A 25,237-nucleotide genomic window follows, 5' to 3' on the forward strand; every position below is an offset into this window, starting at 1 on the left:
AGATTGCGTGGGCTAGGATGAACATTTTAACATTGATTTTTCCAGTTTTTTATGTCCTCTTCAATTTCTTGAATCAATGTTTTATAGTTTCCATTGTAGAGATCTTTTAGTTCTTTGGTTAAGTTTATTCCTACCTATTTTATATTATTTGTAGCTATTGTAAATAAGATTATTTTCTTGATTTCCCTTTCAGAATGTTTGCCATTGACATGTAGAAATGCTACTGATTGGCCGGGCGCAGTGGCTCACACCTGTAATCCCAGAACTTTGGGAGGCCAAGGTGGGTGGGTCACTTGAGACCAAGAGTTCGAGATCAGCCTGGCTAACATGGTGAAACCCCGTCTTTACTAAAAATACAAAAATTAGCCAGGCGTGGTTGTGCACGCCGTAATCCTAACTACTCAGGAGGCTGGCACATGAGAATAGCTTGAACCCATGAGGTAGAGGTTGCAGTGAGCTAAGATCACACCACTGCACTCCAGCCTGGGTGACAGAGTGAGACTCCTTTTCAAAAAAAAAATCTACTGATTTATGTGTGTTGATTTTGTATCCTGCAACTTCACTGAATTTGTTTACCAATTCTAATATGTTTTTTATGGAATCTTTAGTTTTTTTCAGATATAAGATCATATCGTCTGCAAACAAGGATAATTTGACTTCTTCCTTTCCAATTTGGATGACCTTTTATTTCATTCTTTTGTTTGATTGCTTTAGCTAGGACTTCCAGTACTATGTTGAATAACAGTGGTGAAAGTAAGCATCCTTGTCTTGTTCCAGATCTCAGAGGAAAGGCTTTCAGTTTTTTTGTGTTTAGTATGGTAATAGATGTGGGTCTGTCATATATAGCTTTTACTGTGTCGTGGTATGTTCCGTGAATACCCAGTTTTTTAGTGATTTTTTTTTTTAATTATGAAGTGATGTTGAATTTTATCAAATGCTTTTTTAGTATCAGTTGAAATGATCATGTGGTTTTTGTCCTTCATTCTATTGGTATGATGTATCACATTGATTGATTTGTGTATGTTGAGCCATCCTTCCATCTCTGGGATAAATCCCACTTGGCCATGATAAATGATGTTTTTAATCTGTTGTTGAATTTGGTTTGCTAGTATTTGGTTGAGGATTTTTGCATTAATGTTCATCAGGGAAATTGGCCTTTAGTTTGATTTTTTGTGTGTCTTTGGTTTTAGTATCAGGGTAATACTGGCCTTATAGAATGAGTTAGGAAGTATTCCCTTCTCCTATTTTTTGGAGTAGTTTCAGTAGGATTGGTATTAGTTGTTCTTTAAATATTTGGTACAATTCAGCAGTGAAGCCATCAGGTCCTGCGCTTTTCTTTACTGGAGATTTTTCTTGTTTCAGCTTTGATCTCATTACCTTTTATTGGTCTGTGCAGGTTTTGGATTTCTTCATTGTTCAATCTTGGTAGGTTGTATATGTCTAGGAATTTATCCATTTCTTCTAGATTTTCCAACGTATTGGCTTATAGTTGTTCATAGTAGCTTCTGATAATCTTTTGAAGTTTTGCAGTATCAGTTATAATGTATCCTTTTTCATCTTCAGTATTATTTATTTGGGTATTCTCTCTTCTTTCTTAGTATGGCTAAAGCTTTGTCTATTTTGTTTATCTTTTCAAAAACCCAACTTTTCATTTCATTGATTTTTGTATTGTTTTCTTTCTTTAAATTTCATTTATTTCTGCTCTGATCTTTATTATTTCTTTTCTTCTGCTGACTTTGGGTTTGGTTTATTCTGGCTTTCATAGTTCTTTAAGATGCATTGTTAGTTGGTGTATGTGAAGTTCTTCTACTTTTTTTGATATAGATGCTTATAGCTGTACACTTTCCTCTTAGTACTGCTTTGTACACTGTATCCCACAGGTTTTGGTAGGTTGTGCTTCCATGTTCATTTGTATCAAGAAATTTTTAAATTTCCTTCTTCATTTCTTTATTGACTCACTGATCATTCAGGAGCACATAGTTTAATTTTCATGTTTTTTTTTGTAGTTTCCAAATTTCTCTTGTTATTGATTTCTAGTTTTATTTCACTGTGGTCAGAGATGATATTTGATATAATTTCATTTTTTTGAATCTCTAAAGACTTGTTTTGTGGCCTATCATAAGGTCTATTCTTGAGAGTGATCCATGGGCTGAAGAGAAGAATGCATATTCTGCACCTATTGCATAAAATGTTCTGTAAATACCTATTAGGTTCATTTGGTCTGTAGTGCAGGTTAAGTCCAATGTTTCTTTGTCAATTTTCTGTCTGGATGAAGTGTCCAATGCTGAAAGTGGGGTGTTGAAGTGTCCTCGTATCATTGTATTGGGATCTATGTCTCTCTTTAGCTTTAATATTTGCTTTATATATCTGGGTGCTCCAGTGTGGGTGCACACATATTTACAACATATATTTGCAGCTCATTATATAATGTTAAAGGGTTCAAGTCAGCAAGAGGATATAAACATAGGCCCCAATACAATGATAAGAGGACATTTCATATTTATAAGTGTATATCGTATTCTTCATATTTATAATTATAATATAAATATACTTATATATTTATATTTACATATAAATATATCCTGTTTATATGTTTATATCCTCTTGCTGACTTGAACGCGTTATCATTATATAATGACATTCTTTGCCTCTTTTTATAGTTTTGTCTTGAATTCTATTTTGTCTCATATAGGTATAGCTATTTTTGCTCTTTTTTTGGTTTCCATCTGAATGAAATATCTGTTTCCATTCCTCAATTTTCAGTTTCTGTGTGTCTTTATAGGTAAAGTGTGTTTCTTGTAGGCCACAGATCATTGGCTCTTGTTTTTGTTGTTGTTGTTGTTTGTTTTAAATCCATTCAGCCACTCTGTGATTGGGGAGTTTTGTCCATTTACATTAAATGGTATTATTGATCAGTAAGGACTTGCTCCTGCCATTTTGCTATTTGTTTTCTGGTCTTCTCTTCCTTCTTTCCTCCCTTCCTGTCTTCCTTTTCAGTCAAGGTGACCTTCTCTGTTGGTACGTTTTAATTTCTTGCTATTTATTTTTTATGTATCTGTTGTATGATTTTTGATTTGAGGTTACCATGAGACTTGCAAATAATATCTTATAACCCACTATTTTAAACCGGTAACAACTTAGCACTGATTGTGTAAACAAAATAACAAGCAAGCAAAGAAAGCTAATACACAAGCAAAGAGAAACAAGCAGAGAAACAAACAAGCAAAGAGAAAACTAATGAAAGCTCTACCTTTTAACTGCATCCCTCTGCTTTTTAACTTTCTGTTGACTTATGTCTTATTATACTTTCTGTGTCTCAAATAGTTGTTGTAGTCACTATTTTTTATTGGTTCATCTTTTAGTCTTTCTACTCAAGATCTGAGGACTTTATACACCACAGCTACAGTGTTACAATATTCTGTGTTTTTCTGTGTGCTTACTACTACCAGTGAGTTTTGTACTCATTAATTTTATATTCTTTCAAATTGAATAACTCTCTTTAGCATTTTTTGTAGGACAGGCCTGGAGTTGATGAAATCCCTCAGCTTTTATTTGTCTAGGAAATTCTTTCTTTCTCCTTCATGTTTGAAGGGTACTGTCACTGGATATACTATTCTAGGATAAAATTTTTTTTCTTCAGCACTTGAAATACATCATGCTACTCTCTCCTGGCCTGTAAGGTTTCTGCTGAGAAGTCTGCTGCCAGATGTATTAGAGCTTTATTGTAGGTTATTTGTTTCTTTTTTCTTGTTGCTTGCAGATCCTTTCTTTATCCTTGACCTTTGGGAGATTGATTATTAAGTGTCTTGAGGCAGTCTAATTTGTTTTAATTCTGCTTGGTATTCTATGACATTCTTGTACCTGAATAGGGATAACTTTCTCTAGGTTTGGGAAGTTCTCTGTTATTATCCCTTTGAATAAACTTTCTACCCCATCTCTCTCTCTATCTCTTCTTTAAGGCCAATCACGGTTAGATTTGCCCTTTTCAGATTATTTTCTAGATCATGTAGGTGTGCTTCATTCTTTTTTATTCGTTTTCTTTTGTCTCCTCTGACCGCGTATTTTCAAATAGCCTATCTTCAAGCTCACTAAATCTTTCTTCTGCTTGATCAGTTCTGCTGTTGTGACCCTGAGTCATTCTTTAGTATGTCAATCGCACTTTTCAACTCTAGAATTTTTGCTTGTTTCTTTTTTAAATATTTCACTCCTTTTGTTACATTTATCTGATAGGATTCTGAATCCCTTCTCTGTGTTATCTTGAGTTTCAGTGAGTTTCTTCAAAACAGCTATTTTGAGTTCTCTATCTGAAAGGTCACATATCCCTGTCTCTCTATGATTGGTCCCTGGTGCCTTATTTTGTTTGTTTGGTGAAATTATGTTTTGCTGGATGGTCTTGATGCTTGTTGATATTCATCAGCGTCTGGTCATTGAAGAGTTAGGTATTTACCATAGTCTTCACAGTCTGGGCTTGTTTGTACTTGTCCTTTTTAGGAAAGAGTTTCAGGTATTTATAGGGACTTGGTGTTGTTATCTAACTTTTTGATCATTGTACCAGTATCTGCATTTGTGGGCACCCCAAGCTCAGCAATGGTGTGTCTCTTGTAGACTCACAGAGGCACCACCTAGGTGGTCTTCGATAAGATCCATAAGAATCCTCTGGATTATAAGGCAGATAAATTTTTGTTCTCTTCCTTTACTTTCTCCCCAACAAACAGCATCTCTCTCTCTCTCATTCTCTGCAAAGCTGCCTGTTCTGGGGGAGGCCTGACACAAGCACCCCTGAGGCCACCACGACTGGCACTGCTCTGTGTTAGACTTAGAACTAGCACAGCAATGGGTCTTGCTGAAGGCCCACAGTAACCACTGTCTGGCTACCGCCTATGTTTGCTCAAAGGCCCAAGGGCTCTAAAATCAGCAGATGGTTAAGCCAGTCAGGCTGTGTCTTTCTGTTCAGGGTTGTGAGTTTCCCAATCCTGGGTGGGTCCATAGATGCTGTTTTGGAGCCAGGACCTGGAGTCAGAAACCATAGAAATCTAACTGGTACTCTCTTCCACTGCAGCTGAGCTGGCACCCAAGCAGGAAAACAAAGTTCTTCTCACTCTTCTCTCCCTTTTCCACAACCAGAGCAGTCTCTCTCCATGGCCACTACCGCCCCAGGCTTGTGGCAAGTACTGCCTGGCTACCACCGATGTTCACTCAAGGCCCAAGGAGTCCTCAGTCAGTTTGTCGTGAATGCTGCCAGGCCTGGGACTCTCTCTTCAGGGAAGTGGGCTTTCCTCTGCTCCAGGGCAAGTCTAGAAATGTCACCCAAGAGCCAAGGCCTGGAATCAGGGACATCAAAAGTCCACTTGATCCTCTACTCCACTGTAGCTGATGTGGTACCTAGGCTGCAGGACAAAATCCCCTTTACTCTTATCTCTCCTTTTCTCAAGCAGAAGCAGTCCCTCATAATCACCACACCTGGGAATGTGCCACGTCTCATCTGAAGTAAGCGCAGCTCTGAGTCTCACCCAACGCTCATGGTGAGTACTGCCTGGGTACTGCTGTTGATTATTCAGCACCCAAGGAGTCTTTGTTCAGCAGGTGATAAATCTTGCCAGGACTAGCTGCTTCCCTTCAAGGCAACAGGATTCCTTCTTGCCCAAGCTGTATCTAGAAATGTCTGGATACTAGGGCCTGGAATGGGAGCCTCAGGACTCTGCCTAGTACTCTGTACTGCTGTGGTTGAGTTGGTATCCAAGTTGCAAGACAAAGTCCTGTTTAGTCTCCCTTCTCTTCTCCTTAAGCAGAAGGAAGGAGTCTCTTCTGAAGCTGTGAGCTGCTCTGCCTGGGGTTCAGAGAGGGGCAGCTCAAGCACTCCCTTGGATACCCTGGCTGGTGTCTCACTATGTTACATGCTCCGCAAATCCACTGGCTCTGAGCCTATCATAGCACCTTGACTTGCCCAGGAATTGCAGTTCTTGTGGCCTAGGCTGTTTTTCAGGTTTATTTAGAACCCCAGAGCATTTTAACTCACAGCGTCAAGGCTTGCTGGAACTCAGGTTTCGACTGCTAGGATGGCTGATTCTCCTCTGGCTGAGGCTAGTCTAGATGCTCCCTCCATGGGCGCTGGCTGAGTTCTGCCTGGTGTTGCTTTCTGCTGTGACAGGGCAGCACTGGGTGCCTCTTTCAGTTATACGAATTTCAAACCAGGTACTGTAATCTCTCACCTAAATTTTGGTCCTTATGAAAGTGTTTTTATGTGGATATGTGTTCAATTTGGTGTCTCTGTGGAGAGGACAATGGTGGCAGCTTCTATCCAGCCATCTTGCTCTACCTCCCTTCAATCATTTCTGAGTGACCAATCAACTGGGAGCTCAGAATAGGAGAAATAGGTAAGTCTGTAATTAGTATCCCAAATGGTGAATAGACTTTAAATAGGAAGAGGACTGTTTAAGTCAGTAATCAATAAGTTTCAGCTTTTCCTGATTGCGTTAGTTTCCTGGATCGGCTGTAATGAAGTACAATATAATAAGCTGGGCAATTTAAAACAACAGAAATTTATTCTCTCGCAGTGCCAGCAGCTAGAAGTCCAAAATCAAGGTGTCAGCAGGGCCACACTCCCTCTGAAGGCTCTATGGAAAAATTATTTCTTGCTTCTTCTAGTTTCTGGTGGTTGCTGGCAATCCTTGGCATTCCTGGATTCGTAGCAGTGTAACTCCAATCTGTGCCTCCATCTTCACATGGCCTTTGTCCCTGTGTGTCTGTGTGTCTCCAAATATCTCTTTTTATAAGGACATTGATCAGTGGATTTAGGGCCCACCGTGATCCAATAAGACCTCATCTTGACTTGATTACATCTGCAAAAGCCTTTTTCCAAATAACGTCAAGTTCACAGGTGCTGGGGGTTAGGACTTCAACATGTCTTTTGTGGGGACACAATTCAACCAACAACACTGATTGACATTAATGGTGTGCCAAGAGGATTGGTGAAGGTGGCAGCAAGGGGACACATTGTCTGTAGAAAATTTAAAAGCAATAATAAAACCAACTGAAAATCAGTCTTTGTTATTATCACCATGCTCCCAGAATTCTAAACAATATAAACAGTCAAATACTCCTATCAGGGCCCTCCCGCCCTGCCTGTACAGGGATGTTTGTGTTTGTACACCATTTACATGAGTTTTCTAGAGCTGCCATAAGAAAGCACCACAGATTGGGTGGCTTAAACAATAGAAATTTATTTGCTCACATTTCTGGAGACAAGGAAACCTAGATCAAAGTGTCAGCAGGATTGGTTTCTCCCAAGGCCTCTCTCCTTAGCTTGTAGATGGCCATCTTCTCCCTGCGGTTTCACATAATCTTTCTTCTCTGTGAGTCTGTGTTCAAATTTCTTGTTCTTATAAAGACACCGATCATGTTGCATTAGGGCCCACTCTGATGGCCTCATTTTAACTTAGTTACCACTTTAAATTCCTTATCTCCAAAGAAAGTCACATTCTGAGATACTGGGAGTTAAGAGAGTTCAAAAATGAATTTTGGGGGGACACAGTTCAGTCCATAACATTCTTGAACCCATCTATAAAGTATTTTAGGTATGATTACAGTAGAAACAAAAATCCTACATTTTCCAGAAAATACATTCTCCTATTTACTAGCATTCTGTTATCATACATATTACTACAGCACTTCACAAATGGGTTCCTAGGAAACACAGTTTCATGGGATGTTTTTAAAAGACACTGCTTGATAAAAGTGGTCCATGGTCAAATAAGTTTGGGAAACAAACAAAAAAAAAGAGCCGGGTTTCTCAAACTTGGCTTACCTGGTAACACCTTTTAGAAAGGTGCTCTGTAGAACAAAGTTGAAAGAAGCTGGCTTATGGCAAATTTTAAGACTATAAAAATTGTAGTGGTATTGTTAGGAGCACATATATATATAATTGCCCTTAATGGCGTGAACCCGGGAGGTGGAGCTTGCAGTGAGCCAAGATCGCGCCACTGCACTCCAGCCTGGGCAACAGAGCGAGACTCCGTCTCAAACAAACAAACAAACAAACAAAAAATAATGCCATTAGTCACTGAAAAATTATAATAGTACTCTTATGTATGTATTTTACTACCACAGAGCAACAAAAAGTAACTAAAAACTTGGTAGTGTTATTATTTTTTATTTTTAATTTATTTTTATATATTTTTTTCTCAACCTCACATCATTGACATGTAGTAATATTTTAAGACTATCTTTTACGACTGGAGTCTAGAACACAAACAAACATAAATTTGAGAATTGAAGAAGAGTTAATTGATGTTAACCCTAATGTCCCTTAGTTGAGAGCCATTGGCTAACAGATCTGGCATGAGATTGAAAGTAAAGACAGCATCTTCCATGGAGGCCTTGCAGTGTTCCTAGATCCACTTTACGTAAAAGAACGAAAATGACAGAAAAGTATAAAGAAACAATTAAAACCATCCAAAGTCTGACTAGCTAAAGGAAATCACTGTGCATATTTCAAATTGCTTCCATTCTTTTTACTACGCTTACTTATATTTGTTGCATAGTTGTTATTTTATTGCATATTAGGCTCCATAATCTGTGTCATGTACTAAAACCACATGATGATTATTTTATCATGTCATTAAAAATTATTCATAAATACCTTTTCTAGCAGTTGCAAATTCTACATGCCATTCATTCCAAAACATAACATTTATAACTGTTTCTGTATCAGTAGACTTTGGGTTGTCTAATTTTTTAAAATTATAAGTAGCACTATGAAGAGATATTGTTATACTGATATACATGAATATATATATATAATATGCACTTTGCATTTCTGATCATCTTCTTATGATAGATTCCTAGAAATAGACTATCTCAGTAAAAATATGAATATTTTAAAGCTCTTAGGTTAGTGCTATCGAAGTGTGGGAAAGTGCCCATTTTGCTTTATCTCTGCCAGTGTTGTGTTATTATACTCTTAAAAAAAACCGACTCTACTAATTTTGTTAGCAAAAATTAATTCCATTTTCAGTTTCATTTCCTTGATTACAAGTAAGTTTGTTTATTTTTCTATTCATTCATTAGCTTTCCCTTTTTCTTTTCTTTTTTTTTTTTTTCAGATGAATTCTTTCTCTGTCGCCCAGGCTGGAGTGCAGTGGTGCAATCTCGGCTCGCTGCAACCTCTGCTTCCCGAGTTCAAGCAATTCTCCTGCCTCAGCCTCCCAAGTAGCTGGGATTACAGGCACGTGCCACCACACCCAGCTGATTTTTGTATTTTTAGTAGAGACGGGGTTTCACCATGTTGGCCAGGATGCTCTCAGTCTCATGACCTCAGGTAATCCACCCACCTTGGCCTCCCAAAGTGCTGGGATTACAGGCGTGAGCCACCATGCCCGGCCTAGCCTTCCCTTTTTTCTTAATTTTTATTTTTAAAATTTTAATTGTGGTTAAAATACATATAGCATAAAATTTACCAGTTAACCATTTTTTAAGTGTACAGTTCTGTAGTTAAGTAAATCCATGTTCAACCAATCTCCAGAACCCATTTCATCTTGCAAATTGAAACTGTACATTCGTTAAACAACAATATCCCATTCCCTCTCCTTATAGTTCCCAGCAATCACGATTTACCTTCTGTATCTGAATTTGACTACTCTAAATACCCCATATAATTATAAAAATACAATACTTGTCCTTTTGTGGCTGGTTTATTGAAATTAGCGTGTCCTCAAGGTCCATTTATGTTGTAGCATGTGTCAGAATTTCCTTTTTTTAAAGGCTAAATATTTTATTGCATGTATATACCAACCACATTTTCCCCTCTTTGGTTTTTTTAAATCTTTATTTGTTTTTATTTTGTTAACCTTTATTTCCAGTCCAGGGGTACATGTGCAGGTTTGTTACTTAGGTAAATTGTGTGTCACAGGGGTTTGGTATACAGAGTATTTTGCCACCTAGGTAATAAGCATAGTACCTGATAGGTAGGTAGCTTCTCAATCCTCACCCTCCTCCCACCCTTCACCCTCAAGTAGGTCCTGGTGTCTGTTGTTTACTTCTTTATGTCCTTGTGTACTCAATGCTTAGCTCCCACTTATAAGTGAGAACATGTGGTGTTTGGTTTTCTGTTTCTGCACTAGTTTTTAGGATAATGGCCCCCAACTCCATCCCTGTTGCTGCAGAGGACATGATCTTGTTCTTTTCCATGGCTCTGTGGTGTTCCATAATGTGTATGTACCATATTTTCTTTATCCAACCTACCATTGATGGGCATTTAGGTTGGTTCCATGTCTTTGCTATTGTAAATAGTGCTGCAGTGAACATACACACGCACGTGTCTTTATCCTAGAATGATTTTTATTTCTTTGGGTATATACCCAATAATGGGATTGCTGGGTTGAATGGTAGTTCTAAATTCTTTGAGAATCACCAAGCTGCCTTCCACAATGGCTGAACTAATTTACTTTCCCATCAGCAGTGTGTGAGCATTCCCTTTTCTCCACAACCTTGGCAGCATCTGTTGTTTTTTGACTTTTTAATGACAGCCATTCTGACTGGTGTGAGACGTATATGCCACATTTCGTTTAAGTCTGCATTAAATCTGTAGATCACTTTCAGTAGTACTGAATCATAACAGTATTAAGTTTTCCAATCCATTAACACAAGACGGCTTTTCAAGCTTTTCCTTTTTTGTGAATTTTTTTTCATATCCTTTGCCTTTTCTAGGCAGTCTTAATATCTTTAATTGTCAATGTTTTTCAACTCTTTATATATTAAGGACATTCACCTTTCGTTATATTGTGTCACATATTTTCCCCACCTAGCTATTCAGCTTTCCATTTTATTTTTTTTGGGGGGGGTGGGGGCGGGTGGAATATCACTCTGTGGCCCGGGCTGGAGTGCAGTGGCATGATCTCGGCTCACTGCAACCTCCACCTCCTGGATTCAAGTGATTTTCTGCCTCAGCCTCCTGAGTAGCTGGGATTACAGGCATTCACCACCACACCCAGCTCATTTTTGTATTTTTAGTAGAGACAGGGTTTCACCATGTTGGCCAGGCTGGTCTTGAACTCCTGACCTCAAGTGATCCTCCTGCTTCAGGCTCTCAAAGTGCTGGGATTACAGGCATGAGCCAACGCACCCAGCTCAGCTTTCCGTTTTCTTGATGATGTTTTGCTATGAGTTTTATATCAACTTAAAGTTTACAGTAGTCTTTTGAATTTTTTTAAGGATAATTTTTTAAAACTGCACTCAGCTAGAAAAATAGCTAGCATTTATTGAGTGCTTACTATTCTATAGGCACTATCTTAAATGCTTGACATGTACTAGTTCTTTTATCCTCACAACTCTGTAAGTGCTATTATTACCATCCCTACTTTGCATATGAAGAAACTAAGGCATAAGCAGGTTAGATAACTTCCCCAAGGTCACAGTTAAAGTCCAGCAGTCAGATGTCAGAGACCTTGTTCCTTGAGCTCTATGTTCTATTGCGTCCTGTCCTTATTTATGCCTTTTCCTCTCTATTCATGATCAATCGTTTTATATGTTTATCAGGGAAAATGAATAAGAAGCAGGGAGTCTTTTTTTATTATACTTTAAGTTCTGGGGTACATGTGCAGAACGTGCAGTTTTGTTACATAGGTATACACATGCCATGGTAGTTTGCTGCACCCATCAACCCATCACCTACATTAGGTATTTCTCCTAATACTATCCCTCCCCTGGTTCCCCCACCCCTGACAGGCCCCGGTGTGTGATGTTTCCCTCCCTGTGTCCATGTGTTCTCATTGTTCAACTCTCACTTACGAGTGAGAACATGTGGTGTTTCGTTTTCTGTTCTTGTGTTAGTTTGCTGAGAATGATGGTTTCCAGCTTCATCCATGTCCCTGCAAAGGACATGAACTCATCCTTTTTTATGGCTGCATAGTATTCCATGGTGTATATGTGCCACATTTTCTTTATCCAGTCTATCGTTGATGGGCATTTGGGTTTGTTCCATGTCTTTGCTATTGTGAATAGTGCTGCAATAAACATGTGTGCATGTGTCTTTATAGTAGAATGATTTATAATCCTTTGGGTATATACCCAGTAATGGGATCGCTGGGTCAAATGGTATTTCTCGTTCTAGATCCTTGAGGAATCGCCACACTGTCTTCCACATGGTTGAACTAATTTACACTTCCACCAACAGTGTAAAAGCATTCCTATTTCTCTACATCCTCTCCAGCATCTGTTGTTTCCTGACTTTTTAATGATCACCATTCTAACTGGCATGAGATGGTATCTCATTGTGGTTTTGATTTGCATTTCTCTAATGACCAGTGATGATGAGCTTTTTTCATATGTTCGTTGGCTGCATAAATGTCTTCTTTTGAGAAGTGTCTGTTCATATCCTTTGCACACTTTTTGATGGGGTTTTTTTCTTGTAAATTTGTTTAAGTTCTTTGTAGTTCTAGGTATTAGCCCTTTGTCAGCTGGATAGATTGCAAAAATTTTCTCCCATTCTGTAGGTTGCCTGTTCACTCTGGTGATAGTTTCTTTTGCTGTGCAGAAGCTCTTTAGTTTAATTAGATCCCATTTGTCTATTTTGGCTTTTGTTGCTATTGCTTTTGGTGTTTTAGTCATGAAGTCTTTGCCCATGCCTATGTCCTGAATGGTATTGCCTAGGTTTTCTTCTAGGGTTTTTATGGTTTTAGGTCTTACGTTTAAGTCTTTAATCCATCTTGAGTTAATTTTTGTATAAGGTGTAAGGAAGGGGTCCAGTTTCAGTTTTAAGAAGCAGGGAGTCTTTGCAAGCTCAAGGTAGGATCTTTGTCAAACAGGAAATATGGTATTATGCAGCAGTGAAACGAGGTCAGTTCTGAGTCCTCAGTCTAGGTTACAGGAGCAAAGTTAAGAGTTTGTTCTTACGAGGACTAGAACTGAGTCTGTCTCTAGGTCAAGAAAAACACTGTGGCAAAAATGAGAACATTAAGCAACTAATTCAAAATTTCATATGGAACGGTTTCAATAACCATCGGGTAAATGACTTCTTATGGTGAGTGCTCAGCAGTGCTCACTAATACTGGTTGATTGAGAGTGATATTTACAATACCAAACAGTCATGTCACTAATAGTATAACAACTTTTTCTTACCAGGGGCTTTTTTGAGCCAGTAAAGGAGAGGATCTTCCCTAGGATTTTTGTTTGTTTTTAAGCTTAGCAATGTGCTAACCCCATCCCTTCTACATCCATTAAAGAGAATGCACCCTAGGCTCTCTAGACCAAACTCAGGCATGCTTTACTTGTGGCATGCATTCAAAAGGAGGAGAACATGGTGAAAACGTCTTGAATATCATTCTAGTAACCATAGTGATACCAAAGCAAACCTGGATTCTTATCTCATATCTTGTTTATTTTTCAGAAAGAATTTATTTACACATAGACCTTTCATTTTGAAAAAGATGCCCCTCTTTGTTATTTGATTGTGTAAGTGATGTTTTGTTGGCCTTGCTTCACAGCAAGTCTCTGTAATACCTCGGTATGTTGCCAGTGGCTGTCTCTGTCCTCACAAACAAATCTTCCATACTTGTCTGACTTGGGCAGCCAGGCTATGGGGTCCAAGGAGGGATAGAATACCTGGAAAGTGACAGCAATGTTTTTGGGGTCAGAACTCTCGAAGTGGCAAAGTTATTCAAGATCCAGCTGCAGAATGAATGAGCATGTTCTCTGCTTTTAAAACAAATTTTATTTTTACAAAAGAAGTAATAAAGCTGGGTGTGGTGGTGCTCGCCTGTAGTCCCAGCTGCTCAGGAGGCTGAGATGGGAGGATTGCTTGAGCCCAGGAGTTTGAGACTAGCCTAAGCAATACAGTGAGACTCCATCTCTAAAAAAACAAAACAAAACAAAAACAAAAACAAAAAAAGAAAAGAAAAAGGAGTAATAAAGAGATATATTTGTGCCTCACTGCACTAAAGGGCTTTGAGGAAACAGTTCTAGGCTGTCCACAGAATTTGGAAAGCATCCTGGGGGGCTGGACTGTGAAAAACATCTGAGACATAAGCTCTATGTGACACTTGGTGAATACTCATGAACATTCAGGGTTCTTGAGGGCCTGAACTGCTTGTTTTGGTAGCCTTGCATTTTCAGTGCAACAATCCCTGGCATCGAGATTATTTGTTAGCTGCCAGATGCAACTTTCCACTGCATTGTCAACACTTTTTCAAAACAGGGCACTGAGGACTTCAGTAACTTCCCAGCAGCTACAAGGAATCTTAGGAACCTTTTCTCTAGGCAGAGCAGGCTATTTAATACCCCATTTGTAACAGGGTGATTTGAAGATACCTTGAAAGCCAACCTAAGAAAAAACATTTCCCCGATGGTGCCTGAAATTCGATGCATAGGGGTTTTTCTTTCTGTTACCCTCACTAACTTCTTTGAAAATGCCTACAGAAGGGGTGTTCATATCAGGCCCTTGTGCTTCACGAGAATAAGTTGATCAGGTAAAAATTTTCTCCACAAGAGAGACCACTAGTGGGGGGGGGGGGGGCAGCTGCTCAGTTAGGAGGGTTAGACTTGTCCTGCACCAATATTGTCAAGCAAGTGGGCTCAACGGTCCCTCTGGACTCTCCTACTTAACCTTCACCATTGGCTTAAATATAGGAGTGACCATCTCCTCTCTCCAGAAACTGGCCTCAGTCCTGTAGCCCATTTCTTGGGATCAGTGACCCACCTCCACTTTCCACCACCTCCAGAGGCTCGAGAGAACCTGTGCCTGTCTAAACAGCCATTATTAAATGTGACTGTATTTTTTTCTCTATAGGAATGATGTATTTTCTATTAAAAAAAAAAAAAAAACTCCCACAATCTTTGTGTGACTTGCATTTGAGAGCGGCCAAAGGACCTACTTGCAAAGCAGTGCAGAGGCTGACATTTACTGATAATCTGCCATGCACCAGGCACCCGGCCAGAGGGACGCTTCCTGTTCAAAATGACTTTTAGGCAGATGCTATCATTTCCATGTTACTGAGAACAAAGTTGAATCTCTGAGAGAGAAAAAAAGGAACATTCACAGGGTCACAAAGATGGGTTGAATTCCAGAGACCCTGTTCTCTCTACAGCAAGGAAAATTGCCCATAACCCAGGAGAGCAGGGAAATGTCATAAATTCTTTGTATGCCCTCACTGCACTTTGCACAGGGCTTGGAGTCTTTGATGGAGAATGCATGTAACATAACCCACTGAAATTAAGCTTAAACAAAAATGATACTTTGCTGGGAGGGAACCTGGTCACCCCCTAAAATCTGAGGAAAGTTGAACAACCAGGCCTCAGTACCAAGAGTTCTTGGGTTTTATATCTGTCTAATGCTACATCCACAACTGGACTAAATAACCTGCATCTCTGTCTTTTAGTTGTAGTTCTCAAGAGAGAGACCCTAATTGGCTCCTGGTCAGCCAATGGACTTCCTCCTCCTGAGTCAGGTGTTCACTTCTAGTCCAATCAGCTATGACCAAGAGTCAAGCAAAAACAAAACTTCTGGGGGCTAATTCTGAAGTCTGCCCAATGGTGTCTACTGTACCCAGATATAATTCGATACGTGTTTACTGTCTGGTGTTTTTTGTGTTCATTCGTTGCAACCAAGCTGTTTAAGAACCTTGGATACATCGTCGTTCATTTAATCATCAGGCGGGGGTTGATAGGCCATAGTGATCTAGAAAAATATGTGAAATTTCTATAGGCCAGTTATCGTTGTGTTTAAAACCTTCACAGGAAATTAAGAAAGGAGAAATGAACTATTTGTTCTCAAAAGCTTGGTTTCAAGGGGACCGAGGAAATGGGAAAAGCATCTGTGGACAAGGCTATTGTGCTTGCTGCTGGAAGACTACCAAGGCCAGTTACTAAACGGGTGGGCAGCAACAAGTAGTTGCTTTGTTTTTTCCCCCCATAGGAAGTTGTTGTCTCTGTTTTGCAAGTTTGTCAAATTTCTTTTGTTTCTGGGGTCAATAACCTAGATACTTGAGACTCTTGTTTTCCTCTTCCGAGGGTCCTAATTTTGCATTTTACGTAACACCAGTCTTGACCAGAAGCTGATTTATTAAGGAGGTTTCTTCTGTGTTAGTTGTTGATGTTGGAGGCTGCGTGTACATGAATTAGTCTTATACTGCCACCATGAGGGAGATGCTGGAATTGCAAGGCTCTTTTAGTTATCAAATGTAAATTTTCAGAAATGAGTGAGCACGTTTAAAATTATCTCTATCTATCTATCTATCTATCTATCTATCTATCTATCTATCTATCTATCTATCTATCATGTTCATATATATATAAAATGGAACAATCCACCTCCTAAAACATATCCTCTGGAAGGCTTAAAGAGATATATAGTATTGCCAAGTGTGTCTGAGTTAGGTAGGCGAGGGTTTAAGACCTGTCTCTGCCTGCCACTGCAACCGCCCTTACACTAGACATTTAAGTTTTCTAAGCCACAGGTGTGAAAACGGTCTGATAGTACCCATTTCCCAGGGCTTTGTATTGAAAAAATGACATAGCCTGTGTCAATCTCTAGCATTTGGTAAGCACTCAATAAATGATTTCCATTGCTATCACCTGAAATTGACCATGGCTGAAAGTTTTAGAAAAGCCTTCTGCAGGGAGAGAGAGGGGTGAGGGTGGAGGGTACCAGTAACTCCGTGAAAACAAACACCCAGTGTACAACTGGAGTGGATGCTCAATAAACATATGAAGGGTTCAGGGGAAAGGGGTTAAGTCAACAGGGATGGCTCTAACAGCCAAAAGAGGGATGGAAAACACTCTTTTACACAGACCATTTTAGAGTCAAAGAACCAAAAATATAGAATGTTCATGTGGTAAGGATTCTAGGTATGTACTCCAGCTTTTTTTTTCAAGTGGGGCAACCAAGTGATTGAATCACTCTTCAAGTTAAAATGTTAATCAGTAGTAGAGTGGGACTAGAACCCAGGACTTTTCTTTTCTTTTTTTTTTTTTGAGACAGGATCTAACTCTGTTGCCCGGTCTGGAGTGCGATGGCACATTCATAGCTCACTGTAACCTTAAAGCCCTGGGTTCAAACTATCCTTCTGCCTCAGCCTCCTGAGTAGCTGGGACTACACACACACACCACTATGCCCAGCTAATTTTTAATTTTTTGGGTAGAGACAGGAATCTCACTATATTGCCCAAGCTGGTCTGAAACTTCTGGCTTCAAGTGATCCTCCTGCCTTGGTCTCCCAAAGTGCTGCGATTACAGGCATGAGCCACTGTGCCCACCCCCTCAAGGCTTTTGACAAATAATCCAGAGCTCTTTATATATAAGCACCAAAATATCAGTCAAGATTAGCCAAATAAGGACTGTCTTAGATTGAAAAAAAATGGGCAAGTTGCTTAACCTGATTATACTTTAGTTTCGTTACTGGCAAAATGGCAATCATAATATCCTACTGCAGGGGTTCTAGTAAAGACTGAGATGCCACATGGAAAGCATTTAGATTTGTGCAATAAATGTCCACTGGTATGATTATATGACTACAGACTTCATCTGTTACAATTACACTGTCTCCTGAATGTGATCAACAAAACTTTGCCATCTCTAAAACCACTGGCTTCCTAACCCTGCCTCCATGATAAACTCTTTAATGGTGGGTACATTTGTACCTCTTTATACCTTCTCGTGCCTGTATAATTACCTTTTTAAAATTAAACTTTTAATTTTGAGGTAATTCTAGGTTCATATACAGTTATAAGAAATAATACAGAATGATCCCATGTACTCTTCACCCAATTTTTTTTTCCAATGGACACAGTTTGAAGAAATATAGTACAGTATCACAACCAAGCTATTGGCATTGACAAGATCTACCCATCTTATTCAATTTCTCCTGTTTTACTTGTATGCATTTGTGTGTGTGTGTGTGCGTGTGTGTGTATTTAGTTCTATACAATTTTATCACCATTGTAGGTTCATGTTTCCACTTCACAGTCAAGACACCAAACAGTTCTATCTTTCATGAGGATCCCTTGAACTGGCCTTTTGTAACCACATCAACCTCTCTCCTGTATCCCCCTGCCCCATCCTGAAACTCTAGCAACCAATTGGTATTGGGCTTTTTTTTTTCTTGATTATAATTCACTGGAGACTCATCCAGATTGTTGCTGATATCACTAGTTCATTCCCTTTTGTTGCTGAGTAGTATTCGATGAGACAGGCGAGTAGATGAGTAGTATTAGATGAGATAGATGTACTGCAATTTGCTCAGCCATTCACTTCTTGAAGGACATCTGGGTTGTTTCCTGTGTTTGGCTAGTAGGAATAAAGCTGTTGTGAACATTTGTATACAGCTTCTGTGTAAATATAAGCTTTCATTTTTCTGGGATAAATGCCTAAGAGTGCAACTGCTGGGTTGAATGGTAATCACACATTTAGATTTATAAGAAATTGCCTAACTGTTTCTTAGAGTGGCTGTACTATTTTATATCCCCACCAGCAACATACAAGTAATCAGGTGTCCTGTGTCCTTGCCAGCATTTGGTATTATCACTATTTTTTTTTAATTTTAACTCTTTAAATAGGCAAGTAGTAATACTCACTGTGGTTTTAATTTGCATTTCCCTAGTGGCTAATGATGTCGAACATCTTTTCACACGCTTATTTGCCATGTGCCTCACCTCTTTGGTGAAATAACTCTTTTATGACTTTTGCCCGTTCTATGATTAGATTGTTTGCTTTTCTCTGTTGAGTTTGGAGAGTTCTTTACATATTTTAGATATAAAGGCTTGACATATTTTACTTTTAAAGTAAACATCAACACTGGATTGTGAGCAGCATAACACATGTGGTACATAGTTGGAAGTAAAGCACTCCTCAGCAAATGTAAAACAACAGAAATTATAACAAACTGTCTCTCAGACCACAGTGCAATCAAACTAGAACTCAGGATTAAGAAACTCACTCAAAACTGCTCAACTACATGGAAACTGAACAACCTGTTCCTGAATGACTACTGGGTACATAAAGAAATGAAGGCAGAAATAAAGATGTTCTTTGAAACCAACGAGAACAAAGACACAACATACCAGAATCTCTGGGACACATTCAAAGCAGTGTGTAGAGGGAAATTTATAGCACTAAATGCCCACAAGAGAAAGCAGGAAAGATCTAAAATTGACACCCTAATATCACAATTAAAAGAACTAGAAAAGCAAGAGCAAACACATTCAAAAGCTAGCAGAAGGCAAGAAATAACTAAGATCAGAGCAGAACTGAAGGAAATAGAGACACAAAAAACCCTTCAAAAAATCAATGAATCCAGGAGCTGGTTTTTTGAAAACATCAACAAAATTGATAGACCACTAGCAAGACTCATAAAGAAGAAAAGAGAGAAGAATCAAATAGACACAATAAAAAATGACAAAGGGGATATCACCACCGATCCCACAGAAATACAGACTACCATCAGAGAATACTATAAACACCTCTACGCAAATAAACTAGAAAATCTAGAAGAAATGGATAAATTCCTCGACGCATACACCTTCCCAAGACTAAACCAGGAAGAAGCTGAATCTCTGAATACACCAATAACAGGCTCTGAAATTGAGGCAATAATTAATAGCTTACCAACCAAAAAAAGTCCAGGACCAGATGGATTCACAGCCGAATTCTACCAGAGGTACAAGGAGGAGCTGGTACCATTCCTTCTGAAACTATTCCAATCAATAGAAAAAGAGGGAATCCTCCCTAACTCACTTTATGAGGCCAGCATCATCCTGATACCAAAGCCTGGCAGAGACACAACAAAAAAAGAGAATTTTAGACCAATATCCTTGATGAACATTGATGCAAAAATCCTCAATAAAATACTGGCAAACCAAATTCAGCAGCACATCAAAAAGCTTATCCGCCATGATGAAGTGGGCTACATGCCTGGGATGCAAGGCTGGCTCAACATACGAAAATCAATAAATGTAATCCAGCATATAAACAGAACCAAAGACAAAAACCAAATGATTATCTCAATAGATGCAGCAAAGGCCTTTGACAAAATTCAACTACCCTTCATGCTAAAAACTCCCAATAAATTAGGTATTGATGGGACGTATCTCAAAATAATAAGAGCTATCTATGACAAACCCACAGCCAATATCATACTGAATGGACAAAAACTGGAAGCATTCCCTTTGAAAACTGGCACAAGACAGGGATGCCCTCTCTCACCATTCGTATGCAACATAGTGTTGGAAGTTCTGGCCAGGGCAATCAGGCAGGAGAAGGAAATAAAGGACATTCAATTAGGAAAAGAGGAAGTCAAATTGTCCCTGTTTGCAGATGACGTGATTGTATATCTAGAAAACCCCATTGTCTCAGCCCAAAATCTCCTTAAGCTGATAAGCAACTTCAGCAAAGTCTCAGGATACAAAATCAATGTGCAAAAATCACAAGCATTCTTATACACCAATAACAGACAGAGAGCCAAATCATGAGTGAACTCCCATTCACAATTGCTTCAAAGGGAATAAAATACCTAGGAATCCAACTTACAAGGGATGTGAAGGAACTCTTCAAGGAGAACTACAAACCACTGCTCAATGAAATAAAAGAGGATACAAACAAATGGAAGAACATTCCATGCTCATAGGTAGGAAGAATCAATATCTTGAAAATGGCCATACTGCCCAAGGTAATTTATAGATTCAATGCCATCCCCATCAAGCTACCAATGGCTTTCTTCACAGAATTGGAAAAAACTACTTTAAAGTTCATATGGAACCAAAAAAGAGCCTGCATCACCAAGTCAATCCTAAGGCAAAAGAACAAAGCTGGAGGCATCACACTACCTGACTTCAAACTATACTACAAGGCTACAGTAACTAAAACAGCATGGTACCGGTACCAAAACAGAGATATAGATCAATGGAACAGAACAGAGCCCTCAGAAATAATGCCGCATATCTACAACTATCTGATCTTTGACAAACCTGACAAAAACAAGAAATGGGGAAAGGATTCCCTATTTAATAAATGGTGCTGGGAAAACTGGCTAGCCATATGTAGAAAGCTCAAACTGGATCCCTTCCTTACACCTTATACAAAAATTAATTCAAGATGGGTTAAAGACTTAAATGTTAGATCTAAAACCATAAAAACCCTAGAAGAAAACCGAGGCAATACCTTTCAGGACATAGGCATGGGCAAGGACTTCATGACTAAAACACCAAAAGCAATGGCAACAAAAGCCAAAATTGACAAATGGGATCTAATTAAACTAAAGAGCTTCTGCACAGCAAAAGAAACTACCATCAGAGTGAACAGGCAACCTACAGAATGGGAGAAAATTTTTGCAACCTACTCATCTGACAAAGGGCTAATATCCAGAATCTACAATGAACTCCAACAAATTTACAAGAAAAAAACAAACAACCCCATCAAAAAGTGGGCAAAGGACATGAACAGACACTTCTCAAAAGAAGACATTTATGCAGCCAAAAAACACATGAAAAGATGCTCATCATCACTGGCCATCAGAGAAATGCAAATCAAAACCGCAATGAGATACCATCTCACACCCGTTAGAATGGCAATCATCCAGGAAACAACAGGTGCTGGAGAGGATGTGGAGAAATAGGAACACTTTTACACTGTTGGTGGGACTGTAAACTAGTTCAACCATTGTGGAAGTCAGTGTGGTGATTCCTCAGGGATCTAGAACTAGAAATACCATTTGACCCAGCCATCCCATTACTGGGTATATACCCAAAGGACTATAAATCATGCTGCTATAAAGACACATGCACACGTATGTTTACTGCAGCACTATTCATAATAGCAAAGACTTGGAACCAACCCAAATGTCCAACAATGATAGACTGGATTAAGAAAATGTGGCACATATACACCATGGAATACTATGCAGCCATAAAAAAGGATGAGTTCATGTCCTTTGCAGGGACATGGATGAAGCTGGAAACCATCATTCTCAGCAAACTATCACAAGGACAAAAAACCAAACACCGCATGTTCTCACTCATAGGTGGGAATTGAACAATGAGAACACATGGACACAGGAAGGGGAACATCACACACTGGGGCCTGTTGTGGGGTGGGGGGAGGGGAGAGGGATAGCATTAGGAGATATACCTAATGCTAAATGACGAGTTAGTGGGCGCAACACACCAACATGGCACATGTATACACATGTAACAAACCTGCACGTTGTGCACATGTACCCTAAAACTTAAAGTATTATAATAATAAAATTTAAAAAAAACCATATGTGGTAGTAAAATATATGACAATAGCAGAGAATGGGAGGTGGTGGGTGAACGTGTACTCCACTATGGTGTTTCATTGTATATGAACTGATTTAGTGTTAGTCTATGCTTAATTGTAGTAAGTTAGAGATGAATATTATAATCATTTAAAAATATGCGAAGAGAAACCTTATTTATTTATTTATTTATTTATTTATTATACTTTAAGTTCCGGAATACATGTACAGAACGTGCAGGTTTGTTACATAGGTATACACGTGCCATGGTGGTTTGCTGCACTCATCAACCCATCACCTAAATTAGGTATTTCTCCTAATGCTATCCCTCCCCTAGCCCACCCACCCTCTGACAGGCCCCAGTGTGTGATGTTCCCCTCCCTGTGTCCATGTATTCTCATTGTTCAACTCCCACTTATGAGTGAGAACATGTGGTGTTTGGTTTTCTGTTCTTGTGTTAGTTTGCTGAGAATGACGGTTTCCAGCTTCATCCATGTCCCTGCAAAGGACATGAGCTCATCCTTTTTTATGGCTGCATAGTATTCCATGGTGTATATGTGCCACATTTTCTTTATCCAGTCTACCACTGATGGGCAGTTGAGTTGGTTGTGAATAGTGCTGCAATAAACATACGTGTGCATGAGTCTTTATAGTAGAATGATTTATGATCCTTTGGGTATATATCTAGTAATGGGATCACTGGGTCAAATGGTATTTCTGCTTCTGGATCCTTGAGGAATCGCCACACTGTGTTCCACAATGGTTGAACTAATTTACACTCCCACCAACAGTGTAAAAGCGTTCCTATTTCTCCACATCTTCTCCAGCACCTGTTGTTTCCTGACTTTTTAATGATCACCATTCTAAGTGGCGTGAGATGCTATCTCATTTTGGTTTTGACTTGCATTTCTCTAATGACCAGTGATGATGAGCTTTTTTTCGTATGTTTTTTGGCCCCATAAATGTCTTATTTTGAGACGTGTCTGTTCATATTCTTTGCACAGTTTTTGATGGGGTTGTTTGGGGAAATCATTTTTAAATACAAGATATTATTAAGTCAGTAGAGGACATAAAATGGGATACCAAAAGATGACAGGAAAGGTGCATTAAAGGAAAGAGAACATTAGAAACAAATAGGAAACTAACAAGATGGTAGACTTAAACTCAACCATATCAATTATTACAGTAAATGTTAATGAACTAAGCACTTCCATTAAAAAGGATAAAAAAAGGAAAGACCCAACTAGAAGCTGTTTAAAGGGAAACACTTTAATTCTAAAATCATAGCTAGGTTGCAAGTAAAATGATAGAAAATATTTATTATGTAAGCACTAATTGTAAGAAAGTTGACATGGAGTATTAATATCAAAGTAAAGTTCAAAACAAGAGTATTCCTAGAGATTAAAAAAGGGGATACTTATTATGATAGAAGGATCAATTCATCAAGAAGACATACAATTCCTAAGTGTGAAGATACCTAACAGAGCTTCATAGTGTACGAGGCAAAAACTGGCAAAACTATAGAGAAACAGACAAATCCACAATCAAATTTTGGGATTTTAACATTCCACTCTCAGTAATTGAAAAAAAGTAGACAAAGAAAAGCAGCAAGGATACAGATGATTTGAAGAACATTATCAAAAATTCAACTACTAAAGAAAACTAGACACTATACACACCAATTGTATATTATTCTGAAGTGTACATGGAATATTCATCAAGAAAGACTGTATGCTGGGCTATTAAAAAGTCAAACATTCAACACATTGAAATAACAGAATATTCTACGATCAAAATGAAACTATACTAGTCATCTATAACAAAAAAGACATCTAGAAAATTCCCAAAGGTTTTGAAATGAAGCCACATTCTACTAAGCAACCCATGGCAAAGAAGAAATCACAAGGGATAGTAGAAAACCCGTACAAAGAACAACAATGAAAGTACAATATAACCAAATGAGCAAGACGCAGCTAAAACAGTAATAAATGTGAAATCCACAGTGTTAGCTGCTTATTTTGGAGCACAAGCATATTTCTATCTTAAAATGAGAATGGAAAATATATTTCAATGTGGAATTTCATTTTATAGCAAATGCGCTCTGAATGTGTCTGTGAATTGAGGAATATTTGTACACCAAATGAAATAAAAAGGCACCGACTGAAAAGATCACTAGAGGGCACTATTATCTAACTTCCAGAGGAAACAGTTTTTAGTGTGGATAACTTAAGAAATGTTGTTAGCTCTAAAACACTCAAGATGGCATTGAGATTTTATTCCTCTGTTTTATAGATGAGACAATTGAGGTCCAAAGAGAGGACATGACTTGCTTAATATCATACGAACACTAGTTGTAGAGTCAGAACTAGAACCCCAGTCTCCTGACTCATTAGAGAATCACGTCATGATTCTGCACAAACTCAGACAGACCCAGACTTTCCTATACACTTATGGCAAATGAGAGGCTCTTTTCCACTGGGGTTGCCCAGCTACTGTAATGCATGCCTGGCGTTGCTGGAGCTGCTGGATAGGGCTGGGCACTGGGGGAGTGTGTTCTATGGAGAAAACCTTCCTGAGAGTGAAACCGTTATAGTGGAAAGTGTAAGCCAGGAATCGGGAGAAGGGACTTGAGAGCATTTGAGCCAATAACCTGTGCCTGAAGCTAGTGCCACCTCTTGGACATTTCTGTGATATTAGCTGGTAGATTTTCTTTTTTTCTAAAGCTGGTGGGTGTGGGGGTTTTCTGTCACTTGCACCCAAAATTTCTGAATATGCCAAGCGTCTCTACTTTGCAGAAAGACCAATAGTATTCAAAACACATGGCTTTATTTTGGACAAAGCCAAAAAAGGTTCTGGGAAACTCACCAGGACTGTTTGAGAGGTGATAAAAACATATGAAGAGCTTCTCATGTTTCATTTTCTAGAAATTTTAGATCCTAAGTCATCAGTATGATTGTTTTTCTCTGCTGACTTCATTGCATTCTTGGAAGGCTAAATTA

The 25,237-nt window shown here is 38.8% G+C and overlaps 1 long non-coding RNA gene across 1 annotated transcript in view; it reads left to right on the plus strand.

Moving 5' to 3' along the window:
* Window positions 1-25,237, plus strand: part of LOC129059961 (uncharacterized) — a 75,524-nt gene that overhangs the window by 37,167 nt on the left and 13,120 nt on the right. The window contains exon 3 of the long non-coding RNA XR_008526218.2: window positions 5,433-5,522. This is a non-coding gene — a long non-coding RNA (uncharacterized LOC129059961). The remainder of the gene's footprint in view (window positions 1-5,432; window positions 5,523-25,237) is intronic.

Source organism: Pongo abelii, chromosome 5 (assembly GCF_028885655.2).
Source record: "Pongo abelii isolate AG06213 chromosome 5, NHGRI_mPonAbe1-v2.0_pri, whole genome shotgun sequence".
In the NCBI taxonomy this organism is placed as follows: domain Eukaryota; kingdom Metazoa; phylum Chordata; class Mammalia; order Primates; family Hominidae; genus Pongo; species Pongo abelii.